This window comes from Cygnus olor, chromosome 1 (genome assembly GCF_009769625.2).
Source record: "Cygnus olor isolate bCygOlo1 chromosome 1, bCygOlo1.pri.v2, whole genome shotgun sequence".
Lineage (NCBI taxonomy): Eukaryota > Metazoa > Chordata > Aves > Anseriformes > Anatidae > Cygnus > Cygnus olor.
In genome coordinates this window covers 89273729-89297189 of record NC_049169.1, presented here as the reverse complement: position 1 = coordinate 89297189, position 23461 = coordinate 89273729, and the positions used below count along the sequence as shown (strand labels likewise).

Below are 23461 nucleotides of genomic sequence, written 5' to 3'. Positions count from 1 at the left end.
TTCATGTTTGGAAATGAATTATCTAAGTTGTTGAATACCAGAGACCTAAGCATTTACAATGAAATTCAGGGAAAATTTGGAAATTCAAAACAGTTTCACATCAAAGTTACATGATGATCAGACCTCAAATAATTCCAAAAAATATGGAAAAAAATAATCTGTATTGCAAATCAGAATATCCTCACATGCAATATACATTCCATAATTTTGTTACTGAGCTGTGGAACATATTTTTACTGGAATGTCTGACCTCCTAACCTTTATTTTACACATAGAGACAACTGAATTGCATGCAGACACTGTTGTAGCCTTGTAACACTTTTTGCTGACTATCCTAACCAGAAGTCATAACCTTACCCTGTTAACGAGGCTGATAATTTAAATCATTTTCAGCAAGTTACAGTTCTAAATCAGTGAATTATTCCACTGTGGATGATAGAGCACTTTTCATAAAAATCTACATCCCTTTCTTCACTAGTTAATGAGGATATTTCAGAGCTATACTCCCAGATAGATAGATCAACAGAGTGATCATGAGGGAGGGAGGGAGGGAGGGAAGGAGGGAGGAAGGAAAGAAGGAAGGAAGGAAGGAAGGAAGGAAGGAAGGAAGGAAGGAAGGAAGGAAGGAAGGAAGGAAGGAAGGAAGATAAATGATGATAAATTAGCATTCTCTTGTTCTGGTAAATGAATTTTAGGGATACAAAAAACTGGCTGAGGATTTGATTTAGGAAGATACCATATATTTGGTGTTCTGAGGCTTTCTGACGGGCATCTTTTCAAGCATTTATAGCTGAAACATTTTTGCAGTGGGCAACATAAAGTATTATAAAAAGTCATAGCAGAATAACATGAACAGGTTATAGCAAGTCTGGAAAGAACAATAAAATACTTCTGCATGGACTTAACTCAAGGTTCAGTTAGAACGCATGAACTGGAGGTGGCAGGAGAGGAAAGAGACCAAGGTGGATTGACTCATTGATTTGATTTTTTCGAGAATGGCAGAGCTGCAAAATAGAGCTGTAAAAAATCAAGGATAAATTACACGTTTTTAATAGTGTTCACGATACCTACATGTAATTGTATAATATATTGGTAAGAACAGAATAATTTGAAATATGTATAATTCTGGTCATCAGTACAGAAGAAGGCTAAATGGAATCAAAAGAGATGCAGAGAAAATCTCATCAGATGAAGAAATAAATGGAGTATCTCTCTTATGAAAAGAGAGCATGGTTTCTGAAACTAGACAGAAGAAAGCTGAGTTAGGAGATGTGGATATACATCTGGAGCTGAGGGGCAATTTTCACCATGGAGGAAGAGACAGATAAGGAATAACTACTTATCAAATGGTAATGAACAAGTTTAGACTAGAAATTAGAAGGTTTCCAATCATTAGAAGAAATCAGTTCTGAAACTTCATTTTAAGTTGAAAGAGAATAAACTATTTCTAGATGAAGACTTTGAAGGCAGATGAAGAAATTTTATTGTTAAAAGGAATTTAAAGCATTTGTGATTGCTGTTTATTTACTTGCTGTTTGTATTCTACCAGTACTAACTTTGAAGGCTTCCATTGGCTGTATAATTTGTCTTTTCACCCCTGTTTACATCCTTGGAACCTTTTTTTCCACCCACTGTTCTGACTCACTGGAAGAGCTTACAGAATCATGATGAAAGGACAGAGCCTCCCAGTACTCCTAAGAGCTGTAGGAATTCAGACACTGATGACTATTTTGTATCCAGTTCACATGGCATAATTGTGAATTCTGGGTCTGGAAGAGGATTTTTCCTTCTGCTCAGATTGCTAAGGCTTTAGATTTTGCTCATTTTTTGCTGCCTTCCGTGGTATGGAACATGGTAGTCTGCCTAGAGTTAGCTGGGACTTTTATTGATTTTTTTCCCTGTTATGTCAGGAAAGTGGCTTATTGGCTTCTTGGCAATAATTCTAGGTTTTGGGTTTTTATTGTAGGTTTTAAGTTTGTTAAGGCAGTTAAGAAAGTTTTATGGTTTATGTCAAGTGAAATAGATGTTTTAAAGTGTTATACAATGAAACATCTATTGGCATAGTTACCAGTGATAGAATTAGGGCTCAAGATTTTGTATTCTTAAATTAATACAATTGGAAGATTGCAGAAAAATAAAGTAACCTGTTATATTTAGCCAAACCACTCATATCTTCCTCATTCACTATTCTTTTTTTTTTTTTTTTTTTTTTCCTTGGACCTTTTAGCTGGACAGCTTTTAGTGCTTATTGTTCTCTTTGTATTATTTTGTCTGGCACAAAGATATTATATATGGTTCCATTTCAATCTCGAATATGTCTGACAAGCTGGTTTAGAGACATACTACATTTGGTGATAAAGGTCACAAAATAATAAAATTAGTCAGTAGTTAGAGTGTTTCAGTTTTGTTTTGTTTCAAATGGGAAAATTTATTTTCTTTGTGGTACTTGTGATACTTGTTAAGGATGCAGTGAAATTTCTTGCATAAAAAAGTGATTATTTTTTTTTAATGGCATGTACAGAGATTTAAAAACAGAAGGAAATAATGTGAACATGTACGGATTTAGTGGTTAACAGTTATCTCATTTCCTATCTGTAGGATATGAAATCCACTATCGGCTATTAGGGTGGCAACCTGGCAGGTCTCTGCCAGGTGCAAGACTCACAATCAGGGCTGAAGCAGTGAGCTTCAGAGGCAGAGGAAGAGGATTCATGAATTTGTTCTGACTATAAAGTTGCCCATAAGAATTGTGAAACAATTTTTGTCTTTTGGAGAATTCTAAGCTGTTTAACCTATCACACATAGTGGGAATTATTCTATGCTTAACTGTATGAGTAGAAGGACAAGGAAGCAAAGTGTCTTTCATCAAAAATATTGTATGTATCTGGATATGCAGATGCACATGCATGAACAGGCTAGCAGGAACCACAAAATGTAGTCTCTTCCTTTAAAGCTGTTTCCCATTTAATTTCTGTGGTAAAATAGCTGCAAAGTTTGGTACCAACGTTGACTGAAAGACAGGAATTTTCAAATCAAAGCCAATGAAGGTGGAAGGCCCTTCACCAAATCCTTCAGAGCACCTTTAAATTCTTAGGAAAACAACTTTTATTCTTTGGTTATGTACTAGTTCACAGTAGAGATGCAGTAAAAATGGAAAGCACTTTTCAAATATATTTATTGCAGGAAGGTAGTTCAGCCAAAAGGTTCGTAGCCACAAGGCTATGAATTATCAAGTCATCATCCTAGCCATTTGAGTTTATTGGAAAGCACTACACTCAGATGTTTCTCTGTGAAAGCTTTGTACGAAAAGGAATGCATCAGATCTCTAAAGCTGAGGTAACCAGCAATGTTGCGAACTACTACTCTCTGTTCACAGATGTTTTCTCTAACCTGTTGAGTTCAGCTGCCAGCTCTTCCTCACCCAAGTATTTGGGCTATTTTTGTTGGGTAAGTCTGTACTATCCTGTTAGTACACCTAAGCATTATATGTAGGTGGCTAAAGGAAAGACATTAGATCCTTTCATCCTCAGTCTCACAGATCAGTAGTAAACTGCAGGAAGCTGCATGCTTGGATGCATCCTTTGAGGAAATAAATAAATAAATAAATAAAAATCTCTCGTATGCAAGACAGAAGAAGCATATCGTGCCCAGCAGTGCTAAGTGCTGCAGAGGACCAGGAGAAAAAGAGTGGCTATCCCCCACCAAACTGGTAAAAAGAAGACACTGTCCTTCATTACCAAGTAGGATTTTTTTTTTCCAGTACCATATCCTGGCCTAAGTTCAGATTTTGCCCAGCCTAGAAGGTTACCTTCAATTAACTATATGTGCTAAGATTTTCTGTAAGTTTCCTTCAGGAAAGAGAATTTAGGCACTGAGGGTTTGGCAAAAGTGTTTAGTTAGGACTTCTGCATCTTGTCCAGGAGGTCAGATCCAGCCAGATCAGGCTGTATGATGAAGGTGAAAGGGAAGCTTCTCCTGCCAGTGCTACCAGCTTATCTTGATCCAGCACCCAGCAAGTACCACTTTACAAGACAGAAAGATTTTCACAAATCTTGGATTGACTCCATTAAAGCACAGGCATTTCTTACTGAGTGAATATAGTAAATTTGTGAATGCAGGAAATAATCTTAACCAAATGAGTTTATATTTATCTTAAACAAAATTATTCATTTGGCTAGCTATTTTTTCCATTTGATTTTGACATGCTAGTTTCAGAAAGATTTAGCTATCATGATTTTAATGCAAATAACCTCAACATTTGTATCTTTTTTTCTGTTTCTGTTTTTTCTTTGAAAACAAACTTCTCAGTATATGCTGTATGCTTATATATATATATATATATATATATATATATACACACTATATAAAAGTTCTTGAAAAATTATTGATTCGTCAGAAAAAGGGTTGATCTTTTAGCATTTTGTCCATGGTATTGTTTTCTCATGATTGGGATTTTTTTAAAGCAGTTTGAAAGGTATTGTCTTTTTAACCTTCAGCTAAATCTTATTCACTCTACTGGTTGCTAGTAGGAAAATTAAAAGAATAGAATGTGACTTGAGATAATGCAGGTTAAAAGACCTTTTTTCTTGTCAGAGCAGTTAGTTAAGGGCACTGTGGCTTCCTATTAGTCTCACAGTCTGAGAAGCTGTCTCTTGCTAAGACACTTTGTAGCCAGTAATAGTGTAATCAACTTTCATTTAGTTAGCAAAGATTAATAATAATAATATTAATGATAAGGTTGCAAACATCTGCTTGGAGTCCTAGACACCCTGAGGTTTGTTTGTTGCAGCCTGTATCACATTGTCACCATTTTCCTTATCCGTGACAGTTAAACAAACCTAGTATTACACTGTTTATGTGTACTTTAATCACATTTTCATTTATCAGCAAAGAAGTTCATTTAGGGAAGTTCAGACATTATCCATTCAGTCCTCTATTCCTGTGGTAAAACTAAAAATCTCAACCCAGGGCTGCTTTTCATCACAACTGGTAAGAGACCACAAACTCATTTCAGAAAGACCTCTGAAAAGCCAAGAATCCCACCCCGGATAGCATGCGAACAGCAAAAAATGACAAGCAGCCTATGTAATGTTTCTGTCTCTCCCCTTTGCTACACTGAGCAACTATCTCAACATCAAACATTCATAAAAGAAAAGATGCTTTTTTACTGAAATATTGTAGGAGCACAAGGAAAACAAAGAATTGCATCTCCTCAGTGTGAGCCTCGACTGTCCACTGTTGGAAGAATCAGGCTGTTTACTCAGGCTGATAGATTATTACTTTTTCTAACTGGAGGTACTCATTTCTTGTATTAATCTGTGTAAACAAGAATTAGTCTTGCAGAACATGCCTGGAACAAAGAGCGAGACAGAGACAACACCCAGTCAGGACAGCCCTCCTTTAGAGATGCTCTAATTAATAGTCTCATTACTTTTCAATCTAGGTTTCTGTGCCTCTCAGAGGGGGAGCAATGCAGAGGGGAAGGTCCCAGATAGTACAACAAAAAAAGGGCTGAAACTGAAGGGATTTGGCTGCTGCGTATGTTAGCAATGCACCAGAATGCCTCAAAATTGAGGTGGGTATAGCCAGGAACAGGACCACAGCCCAATGCCAGAGGTGGCACATTTATAATGAGACCAAATGAAGGGGCTCATTAGTTTCACAAATGGTGAAGAGCTGCCTGTTCCCTCTCTTATTATCTCTCCTCCATCTCCATTATGAGTGAGTGTGTGTGAAGGGGTGGGGAAGAAAAGCAAGTGCTACATGTACAGGCTGTGAGCTGATCTGCATTGCCCTACTGGGAAATTAATGAACATCTCAGTGACTCCCTCTCCAAGCTCCTCCCTCACCTCAGTGGTAAATTAGAAATAGGGAAAGCTAAGGGAAGCAAAATATTACAGATGAAACCTTTCTTTTTATCAGAGAGAGAGGGAGAGAGAGAGGGAGAGAGAGAGAGAGAGAGAGCTCTACAGGAAAACAGAAATAAAATGCACTATGTAGTTTATTCTTTAATTTAGATGCCTGATGGTCTGTGGATCTGGGACAGGTCATAACATGCAACAAAGCCACCCTGGGTGTGATTTACCAAAACAGAAATGAGTTTTGACCTAGAGTGACTGGAAAGCTGTGCGAATGACCCTTGGATATGTCAGAATGGCACTCAATAAGTAATTGCAAACATTTTTTTTTCTTTTACAGTTTTTGTTCAGAGCTAAGCCAGCCAAACACTCCATACTAATCCCAGCACAGAACAAATAGTAAAAGCAGTCTTTGCTGCTTGTGCTGGGAGAAAACATTCAATTAAGTTGCTGCGGTGGCTTAGTGACAGCAGCCTTTCACCTTTGGAAACCTAGCTGCTAGTTATCTGTCTTGGGTCACTAAGGAAAATGAGTTGATGTTCTCAGGCTAAGCCCTAGGGCACATTTTGCTCAGAATCACGAGACCACAGTATAATTTGGAGCTTTTGTCTGTGTGTACTTAGAAAAGGTCTAGGCCTGGATGAAAGCTGAAATTCAAGATTAGGATATGCTAAGAACCAAGTGGCTTCCCAGAAAATTAAATACTGAGATTCCCGGCACTTTAATTGTCATTAGGTTCACTAACTTGTAAAGCCAAAAGAAAACTATGGGCAAAGCAGTGAAGTGGGAATTGTGAAACATTCCTAGCTGCTGGGAACAAAAGACAGCATTCATGAATTGAAGGAAAAGCTTTATTACATAGACATGGATTTTAGGCAGTCAGAGAAACAGAGCCTGACTGCCCTTGGTGCCATAGTACTGAAGCTTGCAGTGCCTGAGCTGGTTTCAGTATCTCCACATCTGTCAGTGAGATGGATGTGGTTGTGCCCTAACCATCCCACCATTCCCGTCTGAGTGGAAGGAAGAGCCAGGAGAAACACTGGGAGGGAAGGAGACCTCTTGACTGGGTGGGTCAGGAATGGCCATCCTGCACCCTCACCTCAGCTCACTCCTCTCCCGCATTAAGAGTGGGGACAGAGGGACAGTGAGGTTGGCACATCCAGCCCACCTGCTGCTCCACAGCCACTGCCCACAGGGAGAAGTCAGGGCAGCACTGCTACAATCACCCAGTTTTGGTTTGATGGCAACTGTATATGACCAATCCCCAGAATCAGCAGAACCCTGGAATGAGTCTTTTCTTTAAAATGACCTCATTGAGAGGCATCACGGACTTCCGAAGTTTAAAGCTACATCTAGGGCAAAGGAAAAGCACCAAGTACTATAGCAAGGAAACCGTGCTCAAAGAGCAGGAATTCAGAGCTGCTGAGTGAGGCCAAGCAAGCCACAAGCTGGAGAGCAAATATCCCCCCTACTTCCTGGGGGACTTCTTTCCTGCACACTCAGCATTTACCCCAGCAGTTCTCAGTGCTTTCCTGGTGTGCACGTGCACAAACCCTGTGGGTCTCTGCACAAGACTTATCTTTTTGCCACCTTAGAGACTTGGCTTTCTGCCTGTCACAGACCAGGCCTCACAAAGCTCTCCCACCTGTGCTGTAGCTGGCGCCCAACACCCCACACCTGCCTGCAACTTCATCAGGTGTTACTTATAAAAGAAGGGAAGGAGGTTATAAATCCCCTTTTCTTAGTCAGGACTGCACCTAATTCAAGTGGCAACAGTTGTATCTGTACCAGCCAGAAGACTTTGTCTCATTTATGTTCGGCTTCACTTGTGGTAAGTGCTGACGCTTGGCTGGGTGATGGGACTTGCTTGTCCTTTTTGTCTTGAGCACAACAGAAGCAGAGTGAGCCCTTGCTGTGGTAAAAGTAGGAGACTGCTGTCCCAAACCTTGGTTAGAAGAGGAAGGCAGATACCTCTCAGGGTGCTTGAGCATACCCTCAACCCTCTGCTGCCTCCCAATGTCCTGCACTGTGCTGGCTATGGTGAAGAGCAGACAGCAGGAAGATGGCTTGAGCACGCCTCCTGCTCAGGAAGTGTTGCACTCCAGTGCTGTTAGTATGGGTACCACCATCCTCCAAGTACTTTTTCCCTGTGTTTTTTTCACACTTTAACATCTCCTTTTGGGAGAAGGGGTGATGAAAGTAGTTATAGTATAGAATTGTGGAGTTTTTTGAATGATAAAGGCTGTGGTGGACTTTGCTTGGGAAGCAGTCTGGAGTCATAGTTGTCTGTGGTGGACTGGGGACCAGGGGTCCTCCCATTCATCCTGGGTCCTGTTTCATGCTTGTTCATCATTTGGATGGCTTGTGTTATTGTTTCCAAGGCTTGTTAACAAGACAGAGAAGTAGAGGGTAGAAGGCTGTTCAAACAGAAGGACTGCTCTTCTTGTCTCAATTTATTAGCCGTTTAAATTAGCAAGTTTTCCTCATCATAGAAAGTCCATCAGAAGTCTTATTTATTTATTTATTTTGTTATTTAATGATAGAAGAAAAGTCAGTTTATATGTCTGTGTATTACAGCGTGTAGATATAATCCAGAAAGCAATGTGTAATGATTCTTTGAATGCTTTTTTTTTTGTGACTTAGATGCTCAAATCTTTGTAACCTAATTTTTTTTCAGTGGTATTTCCCTTCTTGTACAGAGCTTTTTCTCCATCTTATACACTACTTTCACTCAAGTTAGAATCTACTGGGACCTTCACTCTTAAGGCTCAATTTCAGTTTTCTGCTGAAGATCAGGATCAGGCACGAATGCTTGCCAGCCATTGCAATGGCTGAATTTACTCTTTCTTCTGTCTGAGTGGAAGGCATAGGGAAAACATGGGCTGTTAATGCAATATATCTCTAAGCAATTATAGGAGCTATGCCTTGCCAGCTACCTATACAACACCCCACTTCCAAATGATCTGGTTATGGCATACGGTGATTTCTGCAAAGGAAACAATTTGGCAGGAACCAGCCCTGTGGGAAGGAGGGAACCCAGTTGGAGCATTGTTATCATCTTCTGTTATGTTTTGACCACAGGTTGTTAGCAAATAGCCTTTGGAGTTTAATTACATGATCAAGATTGCTGAGGAGCATGGAAGACAAAAGAATGAATAGGTAATGGAAAGCAATTTTTCCCCACCTTTACTCTGGGGCAGCCATAATTAAAGTTAAAGTGCTGCTGCTTTGCTGGAAACTGAGTTAGGGGAGTGAATTGTAATTGCAAACACTGTTTGCTCAGTCACTCTTGGCAACAGTGTCATGTTAACTCAGTCTTTGTGTCTCCTGTGAATCCTCCAGATTGACAAAAACATCTTTTCTTATCCAATTTGTTATCACTGACTTCAGAAAGTCATTAAAGAATATCAGCAGAGCAGATTGGAATCTGGATTAAGAAATCAATTATTGCCAGGAAGTACCTTTATAGACACTAATTAGGCCTTGACTGACATTTATGGTATTCCTTTAATGGTCAGTTTTTAAAGGTACAGGGCAGCTATCAGTGCTGTAAGTAACACCCATCCTTTTTTCCAGCTGGCCACATGGCAGCTCATGCTAGATCAGACACATGCTGCAAAATCCACAAAAGAGTGAATTTTCATACAAGTAAAAATAAAGTCATTGACCTGTTCATTAATCCAGAAATTAAATGTCACCCCTGGCACCAGATAGCTGGTGTTGGTCACATTTAGCAGGATGGCTCTTGCCTTTCACAGCTGTTCTGCAGATTGCCAGTGGCAGATAGATTAGGCCTTCACAAGAAGGGCCCAATAGGTATACAACAGGCATATATAGGTTTAGACATCTGTGCAAGAAAGAAAGGCCATGGATAAGTAATCTTACCCTGTGAAAATTGGAAGCACTATAGAGAGCTATAATAGAAACAGCCCAGACAAGTATAATTTAATAGGGAAAACACAGAGATGGGGCAGTCAGGGGACCATGCCAAAGGCAATGTGGGAGCACACCTTATTTCTGCTTTCACTGCGGCTGTTCACAAAACTGTCAGCGTGATTCTCCATATGGATGAGCATTGAATTGCTTTGCTTTCCCTAGCCTCAACTGGAAGAGTTATCCATCTCTACATTAAACTGAGTCCAATTCCTAACCTCCTCTCTTTCAAATCACGCTGAGGTAAATATCTCCAGGTATTTTAGTATTTTATGATCCCTTCATGCTCTTAAAATACAGCCAGTGCTATTAGCTTATAACTGTCCATTCTGTAAGTAAAAACTGTTTGAAGACAACTTCCCTCTCCACCCTGTCAAAACAAAAAACAACAAATGTACCAAAATTTTGAAATAATCATGCATGGTAAGAACCTGGCTGGACCATTCAGTACAGAAAAGAATTAGTTGAGACTTACGTCAGGGTAGATGTAATCAGTACAATTTGCATAACAGCTAACAAACTTCATCTTTAGTTTATTTATGTGGCCAGTATGCTGCAATGACCTATAATAAATATTTAGGTGAGTTGTGTAAAGATGAAAATTTTAAAGGACAAGTTAAGTCTATATTCTACAATTCTTCAGGACTCAAGTCCTGAGCTTCTATATTTGTTTTAGTTGCATTGGTGCTAGATGACTGTAAAATTGAATAAATCATAAGTCTCAATCTAGATTTAATATCAAACTTGGTACCTGTAAATAATCCTAAAAGATAATCTCATACATTTTATTTGAAATATTTTCTAACACTGATGCTGCAAATCCTCATATATGGAACTTATACAAGTACTTCAGAAAATGAAGCTCCAATACAAAATCGTCTTCTGGGAGTAGTTTAGGAGACTGAAGTTTGGGTCTATCTCTTGATAATATAGGGACATGAAATTTAGCTGTCTGAAGGTAGACATTTAATGTAAATGTTAAATTAAGAGAAAAGGACATCATTTCAGTACTGTGAAATTCTGGTGAAATGAATAGCTGGCCTGTGAATAGTTTCATTTATGCAGTGGCTCCTCTTACCCTATGTGATGAGTACTGCTAAATGAAGGATTGAAACATAATTGTGCTGCCTTCATGCAATAGAAATAAAAAAAGATACCAGCTTTCTTAAAAACAAAAGCAGAGTATTAATGGAGTGAATTAGACATGTAAGACTGAACTCAGTTGACTATTAAGATAATGATTATTTTTACAGCATAATTTTCTATATTCTATATAAATCTTCTAATTCTATGTAGAGTAGGGAGTACAGCATGTCATTTTTATAAAGTGAAGTAGAAATAGTTCCTGTGGGATTTTTTCTTCAGAAACTTGAACAATGCTCACTGGTGTTTTACAATGATTTACCTGGTTCAGGTTTATAATCTCTCCTGTGTTATATCTGCATTACCCTAGTGTAGGCCTTTTTGTTGTTGTTGTTTTTGTTTTTCCCCTTGCTTTATTCTGCTTAATCTGGAGTGGGCATACTACTTGTCCACAGGAAAGTCAAAGGGTCAATCATACCTTCACAGCACTGATGTGTATTTCATCCTTCCATGGATTTTAGTCTGGAGAGGCTCTTCAGGTCTCTCTCTCTCTCCAGTCAGTTATTAGCAGCTTTATGTAAGTAAAATATTCTACAATACCAATAAATTTCCTTCCTTGATCTGAAATATAAATTATGGTCAAGTAATGAATCAAAAGCAATTATCCCCATAATATGTCTAATCTGAATATATCTTGGTGTGTGTTATAAAGTATTTCTCTGCAAAACCACAAGCAACAATGAAAGATGCAGGACCATTCCTCCTCAAGAAAACCAGCATCTTGTCCTCAGGATAAAATCTGAATTTGGTGCCTACCTTTAGCTGTATGATACTGAGGCTTGCAATGCACTGATAGAGTGGGAAGATACCTCAGAAACGCTCTGCAAAATCCAGAGTTCAAATTCACAGAGATATACATTTATCTTTGCATAACAAAGCATTGTGCAGTCCAAAAGAAAGTCACGGTCTGTAGCTCCAGCTCAGAACAGTAGCAAAAGCTGCAAGTGACAGAGTTGCAAGACAAGAAACTAATGCAGAGAAATTTATTTCTCAGAATCTAATGATCTCATTGAATATGAGCTATGTAGATCAAGAGCAAGTCAAAGATTCTGAAAAAAGGGGGATTGAATTTGGATAATTTCTCTTCTGCACAGCACTCAAAATATTTTCTCATCTTGCAGAGTGCTTGCTCATTAGATGACACGTATTCTCTTGGCACCACTTGGACTATTTCAAGTAAGCCAGCAGAAAACATAATAATTAGTACTTTGAGTAGCCTTGTCTCAAACCATAAGAAATTTCTATGGTAGGTGTGATGAGAGAGGAGCAAGGCATCAGAGGGGGATGTTGCAGCTATAATTACTGTTACAACTGTAGCTGTAGCAAGGGCTGTTACAGCTATAATTAAATGGTTGTGGCCAAGCACAAGTCAAGAAGCTGGAGGATTCTGCTCAGGATGCAAAACTGTAAACTAGCCTGCTGAAATGAATTTGGATTATTTTCCATCTCACTGGAAGAAGTGAGCATAGGGAGTAGCTGCAGCCTCCTGAACTCTGATAAGATCAAGTTCTCTGAAAAGCAGGAATGGTTTGCATGCGTGTGGTTTCCGGGCTCCCCTACAACTTGTGCAGGTAAATGTTTTCAAGAGGAACTAACAGATAGGAGCATGTACAAAGAGGTGTAGTATTTCCACTGCCTGCATAAGTAGTTGGAAACAGCAGGTACAGAAGCTTCTGACACATGGTTTCTGTAGTTTACAATGGAAACCCTTATTTATTTTGTGGGTTTATTAGAATGTGCCATTAGTCTGTGTTTAGGCTGGAGAGCTGAATGGTAATTGGTCCTTCAAAAAAAAAATCTCTTGGGGGGGGTGGGGGGGATAAAAAGGTGTCTCTAACTCAGTAAGTATACAGTGTGGGCTGAAGCAGTGAACCACAATTTCTGGAAGCATGGGAGTGTTCCTGGATGTACTGTGTGCCTCTAAAGAATACATTAGAGCTGCACTCTACAAAAGGGGGCACCTCCTGAGATAGCGGCCCTGTTAATTACACTGCCAGTTTCTATTGCCTTCATTCCACTGGCGTATGAGGAAGCATTGACAGATGGGCAAGCACAAAAGCTGTGCAAAGTCAGCGATGCTTGGGGTTCTTGCAAGTGTGATAATGACCTCAAGATGATCCGATTTCTGTAAAAGAGAGGCTTGTTCTGCAATTGTCATCACCGTAGTCTCACATCAGAAAAGGCTTGCTTTTTGTATTTATATATCTTCGCTTCCTCTCTTGTTTTTTGCCAGCCACATTTCCCATCCTTCTAAACACCACAAATTACAAAACCGAACATTAATTCCCTGTGTGTCTGACAATCGGAGTAGGAAGAGCTGTGAACAAGTTCTGGCTGAGAATACTCTGAACTGAGGGGATCCGATTCAAGTTTTTTCATCTGTAAAACCATTGCCCATCATGGATTTTTTTTAAATGAATGGTGATCTGCAGGTGGAAAACAGAAATAACAAATTTAAGAGGAAAGTAATGTTTTGATTGTAGTTGGACACTTTATATTCTAACACGAATGTATTTTGTATGTTCAGAATGCATTAAAAAGAAAACCACTGTCCCTTTCCTGAGTAAACTCATAGTATATCTGAATCAGTGTAGAATGCATTTAAGAACACTCTAACTCATGCTCTTAAGGTTTCATTTTGTCTGAAGATAGTTAAAAATTACTACCATGAACTACTCTTAATTTGTATTTTTTGTGTCAATTCTGTGTGGAAACAATCAAACTTTGTACAAACATACGAATCAAAAAATTAGTTTGTACACCATTATTCAGTTACTCAATGAGCAACCATTTCAAAATCTGCTCTAAATTTTGATTGTCATACACATAGCAGTTAGGACGAACACAGGTGAGATATTTGCTAAGTGTAAGGAGTCATCTATGGTTTGATTGAAGTGTAGTAGGACAAGCAGCTGGCTTGAGGTCGCACAGTTCCTCATCATGTACTGTATTGCAGGTGGAGTTCCTTTTCTTTACTCTAGTCTCGCTACATCAGCCTGTCAAGTCTTGCCTTGCTAGGGCCCACATTAATTTCATGCTGTTGTTGGCTTACATCACTTTCTAACTTGATGCCTGTAATTGCTTGATGGCTGTATGAAGGCCATAAATCTTTGCCTGAAACAGAACTACTATCTTAGAACTTTTACGTCTTAAGCTTCTTCTGTCATCATAACTTAAGGGTGCTGAACAGTGTTCAGAACATGACATATGCATGTCAATACTTGACTAGATAAAGTTGAAAAATAAAATAAAATGATATACATGTGTTTCAAAGCAATGACTTGCAGTTGCTACCATATATTCATAAATTACCTTTGAATACTGAAACCTGATTTCTCCATGTCTTACAGTTGGTGTGGGCATTGATTTATTTTTTTTTTGCAAAGAGAGCTCAGCACCCTTGTGGTCTTCTCCAGCAATGGTTTTCACTGTATTGTCCTCATTGGAGCAGTGGAGATCTGGGATCTCCCCAGCTCTGTCCAAAGCTTTCAATTACACTTACTCACACCACCCTGTCAGGATTGTTGTGTTTTATGTTGTGCTCATTAGGGGAAAAGTCTAACACCTTTCATGGTAAAGCATGTGGGCTTTGGCTGCTCTCACTGGCCTTAAGGTTATGCTGTCATTCGTACGGAAGTTGGAAACAGTATTTAGTAGCAAGAGCTTCCAAAAATCATTAAAATTTAATTTGCTTGTGGGGAGGGAGGCATAAAGCACAGGAGATTATGTTCAGTTTATGAGCCTTGACCTTTCCTGCTTATCCATTTCTCTAGTTTAATTTTTGTTCATGAAGTACACATTTCATATGGCTCTGGTTATTATTACGTACTTCTTATTTTATTAACATTATTTGAATGTATATGGGAGGCTATCATTTCCTTTATTGCTGTGGGAGACAGCATCCTGTATCAGTCAGCAAGTACGTGGGGGTAACAGCTAAATGTTCTCTGTACTGAGCCTATGGTCAGCATCAGAAAAGGGAACTAAACAGACTTTCTGCACCTTCGGATGTGTTACTCCTGTCAGTGCTGAGGATGTGAAGCTTTCTAATAGCAAAGGCATGCCTGATTCCTCCCCAAACCCTGCTGACTTTCCAGCCACCTGAGTGGACGTTCAGCTGCTGTTTGCAGCTGAATGATGTTTCCCTTTTCCCAATGCTTTCTTAGCTGCTGGGTAATGATCATCATGGGTCTCTTTTTATTATTGCAGCTTCACAGTAATATTATTCTTCACAGTCCCCCACATGACTGTTTTGTTTCCAACCACTCTTTCCCTTTGGACTTTGAACACTTCTTAATCTAAGATGGGGACAGAGGGAAGACAACTAAGTATAAAACCCATGGACAATGCCAAAAAAAAGTGGCTAATAGCCAGATCCCTGAAATGGATAGAAATGTGCCCTTATATGTTCACACACCTAGTTTCTGTCAAAATCTTCCTGACCTGTCCCAAACAGCTACAGCCAAGCAAACAAGCTACCTGATTAAAGAGTTTTTCCTCATGCGGTCTTTGCATCTGTACCCACAGTGAAATCTCCAAAGATCAGGAAGGGCCAGAGAGGTTAAGACCAATCAGTTGGTCTAAAATGCAGCTGGTAAAATGTTAAACCCATCCTAGTGCTAAATAATACAAAGAGTGACACAACTGCTCTCTTCTACAGACAGTTTTTTGTGCATAGTATGTGTGCATATGTGTGAGGGAATGTTTCATTTAACTAGGAAGGTAAAGGGGAAGGCTATCAGAAGCAGCAGTACTTGCAAGAACATCTGTTCTTTGGACAACAGTCTCCTACCCACCCTTTTAGCTTTCCTCAGCAAATTAATGAAGGGAAAAAAAGGTGAAAGGAACTCAGTAAATAAGTCTGAAATTAACTGTCACAGTGCCTTGTGGAGCTGGAGGCAGGAGATTAAGGCCTCCTTTCATAGATATTTGATTTACACCAGGCATTCTTTATTTTAAGTAACTTCTCTCTGTATCTTGACAGGTGGGTTGGCTGCACAGCAGTCATCAACATAAAACCCTTCAGTGCTGGAACTGCGCTTGAGTGTGAGTTGGCCAACTACATCTCTGCATATAGATCTGTGCCTGTTTTTGCCTGTCTTCATTTGCAACAGAACACACAATGCTCTTTACATGAGTGGCACCTATGGAGGAGCAGATATTTGGAGTTACAACAGAACAATGTATGTAATACCTCCTTCTGTGTCAAAATCACTCACAAAATATACTTTCTCAGGAACTGCAGTTACGAGGTTAAAGAAAGATTTAGCAAAAAGCTATCTTTAGTGAATTTCCATATGTCTGAGCTAGTCAACTACGGTAAGAATATACAGCTTAGCTTATTATGAAGGATTTTAATCAAAAATAAGTACAATAAATTAATAGTCAGGGCCCTGAAAGCTCTTCAGCCTCTTGGACCCAAATATTTTTTTTAAAGTTCTTGATTCTTAATGTTTCAGGAGTCCATCCTCAATCAAGAAAACATTTAAGTGCTTAGTAAAATGGGGTAATGCTGTTTGAATTGGGACCTGACTATAGAAAATTAGGCTGTCAGATAATATTTTAAATAGGTACAAGGAGCTTCTCAAGAGATTATAGAAAGGTTTGTAAACAGTAGGCCCTGCTTCTTTAACTTATATTAATAAATTCTGTGTTATATTACCACTGTTTCTCATCTTCTGAACATTTCATTGACATCCAACTGCTGTGCTGAAGCTGTGAAGGTGAAGCTTGAAGCAACAGTGGCTTACCACCAGTAGGACAGTAGTTACTTTGGGAAGACTCCATGGGCCTGTAAACTAGCACCTGATACTCATACATGTGTAAATTACAGGTGAAATCTAGGGATAATTCCTTGTGATGTGTTGTTTTTTTTGGCTGAGGCTCTTGGATTAGGAACATGATCTATTCTTAAAAAAAAGCATTTACCAGTTTAAAGCACTTGGTATCATTGGATTTGATTTGAGCTAAGGGAATCCATCAGAGCCACAGGACCAAAAAGGGAGTTCTCTGTACTTGTTTACTGCAGTACTGAGAACATGCCTCTTCCCTCCACGTTGAGTTCATCTGTGGTGTTGATGTCACTTGCTTAGGCCTAACAGAGGACAATCTGTACATTCTTAATCCCTAGGCATCTATGGCAACTGTAATCACCATTTGTGATGTAGAAATCTCTTTGCCTAAGTAAGCAGTGAAAAGGAATGCCTAGGAAATGTGCAGAATTCCCATTGCTAAAACTCTTAAGATCAGTTCAAACAAACTTCTGTGAGGAATGTCAAAGGTCAGTCTTGTTTTACACATTTCTATGACTTCTTGGAAAGAATCCATATTACCAATGCAACTGAACAAGCAGTGTCAAAGCGTGTGGTTGCTGTGATTCTCAGGGTGTAAATGACCCAGATGTGTTTATTTTAAATTGTTCTTGCTACTAATCGTTAACTAAAGTAGCACTGATACAAAATTGCAATGCTTCTAAATGTGAGTAAACAAAATAGAGCTAACTGAAAATTTTCTTAATATAACCTGAATTCTTACCATTGCTTTTTAAAGTGCCTTCGAAGTTGTGTTCTCATTCTTCACTGCTAGTGCACTCTGCAGTCTCAGAGGCTGGGTCAATGAAGGGGCACACAGTATATCTTCAGAAGAGATCAATTGCAATCCCCCAAAGACTGTGCTGCATTACCATTACAGAAGATCACTAATCAGCAACAACTTGCTATATGGCATTGGACACATGTAACTTATCTCCCTGCATTATCCTCTTTTTTAAAAAAAAAATCACAAATCTCCAAACAGCTATATGGAGGATTGAATGAGATTATGCTCTTACCCTGCTAAGCCTGGGGTAAACAGTGACGCAGACAGAGGAGAAGACTGGAATTCTTCTGCCTCTCAGAAACAAGCAGTGTTTTTTCCCTGTTTTTTTTTCTGCTTGCTTCTCAATGGGAATGAAACAAACAACATTGATTTGGTATGTTTTAGGAAATATTTCGATTTTAAATAAAGATTGTTTTGTATGTTTTAAGTTTGAATAAATTTAAAATGCATGCAGTATCTCAAAACATCACCCTCCTTTAGATTCTCTGCAGAGGTGCTAAGGGCAGCATAAGGGAAAGCAAGTAGTGAAGAAGATGAAGTCAGACATTGCTTTGGCTCTGGTGGTGTCCTGATGTCCAAACCTCTATGCCATGATGCTGGCTGGGGATGCCTGCATGGCTTTGTGTGATTGTGCGAGTGAGCTGTGCATGTGAGAACACTCCTGTAGTGCATGAATTAACATGTTATTAACAGTGACAGCTATGTTCTGCCATTTGTAACAGCTCAGTGATACAAGGTGGTCTAAAAAATGTTGGTTGTGACCACTGCTCTCCACCACTGCATTTACTTAATTCTGTCTTCAGGAGCACAATCTAAGCACGGCTTCAAGACATTAAATAGATGCTTAAGGGGCAATACTTTCAGCTATAGCTAGATGTGAAGTATTGTGATTTTATCTGGATTTCTCTAAGCTTCTGTGTGCTGCTGAAGCATGGAGTTCTGATAGAGCTCTCTTCCCTTCCATGAAATAAGCAAGTTTTTTTCTATTTATTTACGTGAACTCTGTTAATCACAATTCCCTCCCATTTTGTTCTACTTCATGTGGTGTTCACATGAGCCTTTGAAAAGTTGACTTGCTTTCTCTGTTATAGTAGGCATTAGACTTCAATTATTTTTGAATGTAGTAACTAAACAACGTCAGCAGCCAGAGCTTCTCAAACTCAGCTTCATACTCTTGAGGTTGAAAAGTAATAGGTTACCAGAAATGTTGCCAAAACAGAAGCCAGGAGAGTTTAAATAGCTGATATTTGGCATGGAAATATATTTAAGTGATGAAGTTTACCTGTTTTCAAATTTTTTTCATATTAACATTAGAAAGAAAGGTAATGTTTCAGATGGCTGGGTACTTTACCTATTGTGTACTGATTTAATTGCTTTAGTTATTAGATGCCTTGTTTGTGGTAGTGTTTTGTTACTTAAATGCTAAATATATTTACACTTGTCAATTTATTTTTTAAACAAGAGTACAGAAAAGGGAGAGGGGTACAAAATCCATTGGCTTCTCAACATCACTTGACTTAAAATACAAACTTGATTAGTCAGAGGATTTGTTGCAGTTACAGGGATAACTGCACTTCCAGCTCACCCTGGTACCCTCCAGAATAAATAACCACAGGCATCCATCACCTCCCAGCTGAATCACACTGTTCCCACCAGTCTCCTGTGATTCATCACAGCTGCCTCAGCAGCACTAAGTCAGCTTTGTTGGCTCTAGCTTATTCCCCCTGGAAACACAATATTCATAATAACTAAATACTAAATCACCTTCTTAAAGCAAGACTTTTATTTAGAACCAAACCATAAAGAAGCAGATGCACTTCAAAAGAGGGAATGGTCTTTATGCCTGCTTTTCTCCATAGTTTACCACTTGGTGATTTCCTATCGTTTCTTTTCCATGTGGTTTACAGTGTTGGTCAAACTGCCTGTGTGAACTGCTGTTGGTGTCTTACCAGGTACCTGGAGACCCCTTGAGGTTTAATACAGGTCCTATTCTGTTCCCTTATCTCCCCTACTTCTTTTGAGAAGACTTTTAAATAATGTAGGGATCCCTTTCATCCCTTAGCTGCTGCTAGTACAGCAAAATGAGGAAACTGGAAACAAGTTGCAGGAATGACAGCTGGCTGGAAACAACACTGGAAGCAAGATATATTATGTTAACAGTTCTTCCTTTTGTCTTTCAAGTGTGTACCAAGATGCTCTGATTTGAGGAGCTGTTGCACGTATTGCTGCTTGCACTTTCAGTGACCCCATTAGGATTAAACAGTATGAGCATAGTGTGTGCTTCACAAAACTAGCCACAGCATCAGTAAATAGACCAAACATAGTATTCATAAAATGACTGTATCAGTACCAGAGTAAACCCAGGGCTAACTTCACTGCTTTCTAGACTAGTTTTGTTGATCAAAAGAATAAATATTTTCAGGTACAGTTTTGATTGGAAAACTTATACTCATCTATGCTTGCTGCATTTGCCAGTTATACAGTGGTTAATTGCAATGTTATATTGTCAAATTTAGCAGAATTGTTTGTCACTATTACAATACTTGCAGATATTAAGTAAGCAACTGTTACTAGTATGCAAAATCTGAAAGTAGTAATTTGTCATCTTACAGCAAATGTATCATAGCCTCAATACCATATGTAAAGACTATCATAATTTCCTCCATTTTCCCAGGTGTATGAGTGATTATAAGACTATTTGTTTCAAAAGTTAAGGAATTTGCTCATAAAAATAAACTTTATTCATTTATTCATAGGTCAAATGTGGTGCAGAAAGTGTGAGATGTTTAACCTCTATAGCAACAAGAGAAGCAAAGAAAAAGTTTCTAGCAGAAGATAGTTGTGTTTTTTTGTTGTTGTGTGTGTGGTTTACTTTTTTATTTCTACCTATTATTTTTCTCATTTATTTCAGTGAGTGAGGTACACCTGAAAGTCAACAGTTTGCTTCTGTAAGTTGAAAATTGAGGCTGGTTCACTTCCTAAATCCATTGTCCTTGAGAAAAAATGTGGGAAATCCTACCCTGCTCAAGACTGATTTGGAAAGAAGGTTTTGTTAAGATTTCTTGAGATCTAGTTGATCTCCTTCCTGGTTTGCAGTGTGTAAGTTAAGGAATCCACGTATCTCTGTTGGAGGATCAAGAAATCTTGTCTAAAGGAAAGAGCTCTTCACCTGATACAATCATTGGTCCTCTGACACCAGCTAAAAGCAGCATGCATGTGTTCATCTGGGTCTTGTGCACACAATGCAGATCTCTCTGACTCTCTATTAACTTTGAATGTATTACTTATACCATTCAGTAGATGATGAGCTGAAAAAAAATGCTTGGCTTTTTTCATCTTGTACAAAATTTGTTTAACCATAGGGGCAATCTTTTTTCCTAGGTTTCAGATCTCACAGTGAATACACTAAATACACACTTGGTCACACAAATTTTCACATAGCTGACAAACTACTGAAAGCTATATTATGCAGCAGAAATGCTACCATGTCATTAAGTTGATACTATGAACTGGGTAGAAAGGTTATAACACTTCCAAGATGTTTGTAGCGTCTCTCCTAATTCTTCAGTTTTCATCATCTGGCCCTCAATATAAGCATTGCAATACTCTGATTTTCTTGTGTTTTTCTTCATCAAGATGCTTGCAACAGTTGATTTAATAGTAGAACAAATGCAGTATGTTTGCAGAAACATACTGACCATGAGAAGTGTCACATCTAGAACTTTTTTAGTACAGAATCCCTTCTTAATTTTAGGCTAGGTAGTTTTGACTGTGAATCTCGTTTTTCATCCTGCCCTAGTAGACAGTGTTCATTGCATGTAGCCAAGTAGACTGTTCTGTGATTCCAGATGGAGATGCAGAGCTGGACTCTGTCCTGTTTCTTGGTTCTGTTTGACAGAGTTGTTGTTGAGAAATTAGTTCTAATATTTTTTTTATTATATAGAGATAAGAATTTTAATTCATTATATTTCATAGCCTAACAAAATGTGAGTGGGGCAGCTATAAGTATATTAACATCCAGTAATTCACTCTTACAAATACAATCTGTTGCATTATGCCATATAGCAAAGACAGTTTCTCATCAGCTGTTGCACGGTTGTTTTGGTACCTGTTAAAATGTGAGCCTCTACTATACCTGAATTGGTCAAAACAGGACTTGTGTGCAGCGCTTGGACCAATGGAAGACCCAAAGCAGATGTTACAGACCTTCAAACCTGTTTTTATCTGAACACTGTTTCCTGTCTCTAGTTCTCATTTTCATATTTGGCAGAAGGCACTACGACCTTTACTCCTATTCTTTAAAGGGATAACTTTTATAGCAGCAGGGGTGATCTGGCCTCAGATGTTTAAACTTCTGAATTCCTCTTGCACCATATGTGCCTATAATGGTGCATGTTGACTTAGTGCTGAGAGTTGTAATCCCACTCTCCCCACCTTCCCATCCCATAAGAGCTCAGAGAACACTTGCACTACTTAATTAAATACTTTATTACATGTAGCTGGCTGTAACCAGGGTTGTTAGAGATCTACACCCTCCCCCTGCCCACCCTGATTTTATTACTAGCAAATGTTCAGAAGATTCTACTGCAAATGTCTAGAATAATTAGTGCTTAAACTTTAAGCATTCTGGATTAAAGATGTGTACTTCACACCAATGTCTTTTCAATCAGGCATAGTTAACCCTTTGGATATGTGGACTTTTTCTAGTAGTAAGGAACTTAGCAAAATACAATCACTTTCCTAGCCTCACTACATACAGGTTCTTGTTTCCCCTAGAAAAGGTTTAGGGATCTGCAGAAATGAAAAAATCAAACCTCACTGAATTGAAGACAGACTTCATGTGAAGAGTATGAGGGGATTACTTTTTTTTCCCCCCTATTTGAATTAAATAAGGTCAAAGGAGGTAGAGGAATGCTCCTTACTCTATTTGAACATTTCCATACATAAAGTTCTCTGACTCTTAAAATCTTATTTTAAAACAGATAATTTTGTCTAGTTGGGAGGAAAAAAAGATGCATCATTACTCACTCCCGTGTTTAACTTGCTTGAGACACAAATATTCCGTTTCTCCTGTAGTGATCAGGAAAGGTGTTACTGTTATGCTTAGCATTCACACCTCCAAAGTATGCTCTGCAGGTCCAGTTTCTGGATAATAGCTACATTCTGAGTGCTAGCCATGTCTTGTCACTATAAATTCTAAAATGCAAAATTTTTCTCTATTAATTATTCACCTTGTCAAAGTATTTTTGGATCACAGATCCCTCAGCCAAGCAAACCTATGACAGTTGTATTTAAACTCTGCTTGTCTTCCTTTGTTCTTTCACTATTTGTTGCTTATTGCCTCTTTGTTGCCTTTAATCCATTTGTGAGCTTTCATTGTCATAGGAACGTCATTAATGTTGGTACATAGACATCAATGAGGTTATTTCCCTGAAATGAAAAAGGTTCATGAAAAGAGATGTTGTTCAATGCATAAGATGCAGCTTTGCATTGATTTCCTGCCATAAAAAGCTATTTTAAGCATTGGCTATGTTGGGCCTACTGGCTGCATCATTACATGTTGCCATTTCCCCTGAGTTCCATCAAAATGCCAGGAATGGAGGTGTGACTGTCAGCCAAATATTGCAGCTATCATTTCCAGTACTGGGAAAACTGAGCTAACAGTCTGGATGTCAGGATGACCAGAAGTTCATTGCTGCTACTCTCAGGTCTGTCATATCTTACGCTGGCTCTGCTTTTATTTGGTAATACATTGTGGACTGGCAGAGCTGAGCTGGTCTCAATGACTTCATGTAGAAGCAGCAAGACTGCTTCTCCTTTTTCCAACAAACTTCCCAGGTTCACCTTCAGGTAACATTAAGGACTGACAGTCTCAGGGCAACTTACTAGTGCTCCTTGAATATCATATCATTTAGACAAACCATCTGTCT

The 23461-nt window shown here is 38.7% G+C and overlaps 1 long non-coding RNA gene across 2 annotated transcripts; it reads left to right on the top strand.

Annotated features, from left to right (window-relative positions):
• The first annotated feature begins 7612 nt into the window (after window positions 1-7612).
• Window positions 7613-22927, top strand: LOC121075283. 2 transcript variants are annotated; one of them, XR_005822849.1, is made up of 5 exons: window positions 7613-7689; window positions 8940-9017; window positions 15919-16117; window positions 17065-17214; window positions 20443-22927. It is a non-coding gene; the product is annotated as an uncharacterized LOC121075283 (long non-coding RNA). The 2 variants fall into 2 exon arrangements; XR_005822848.1 differs by lacking the exon at window positions 20443-22927 and adding an exon at window positions 17484-18911.
• Window positions 22928-23461: the final 534 nt, after the last annotated feature.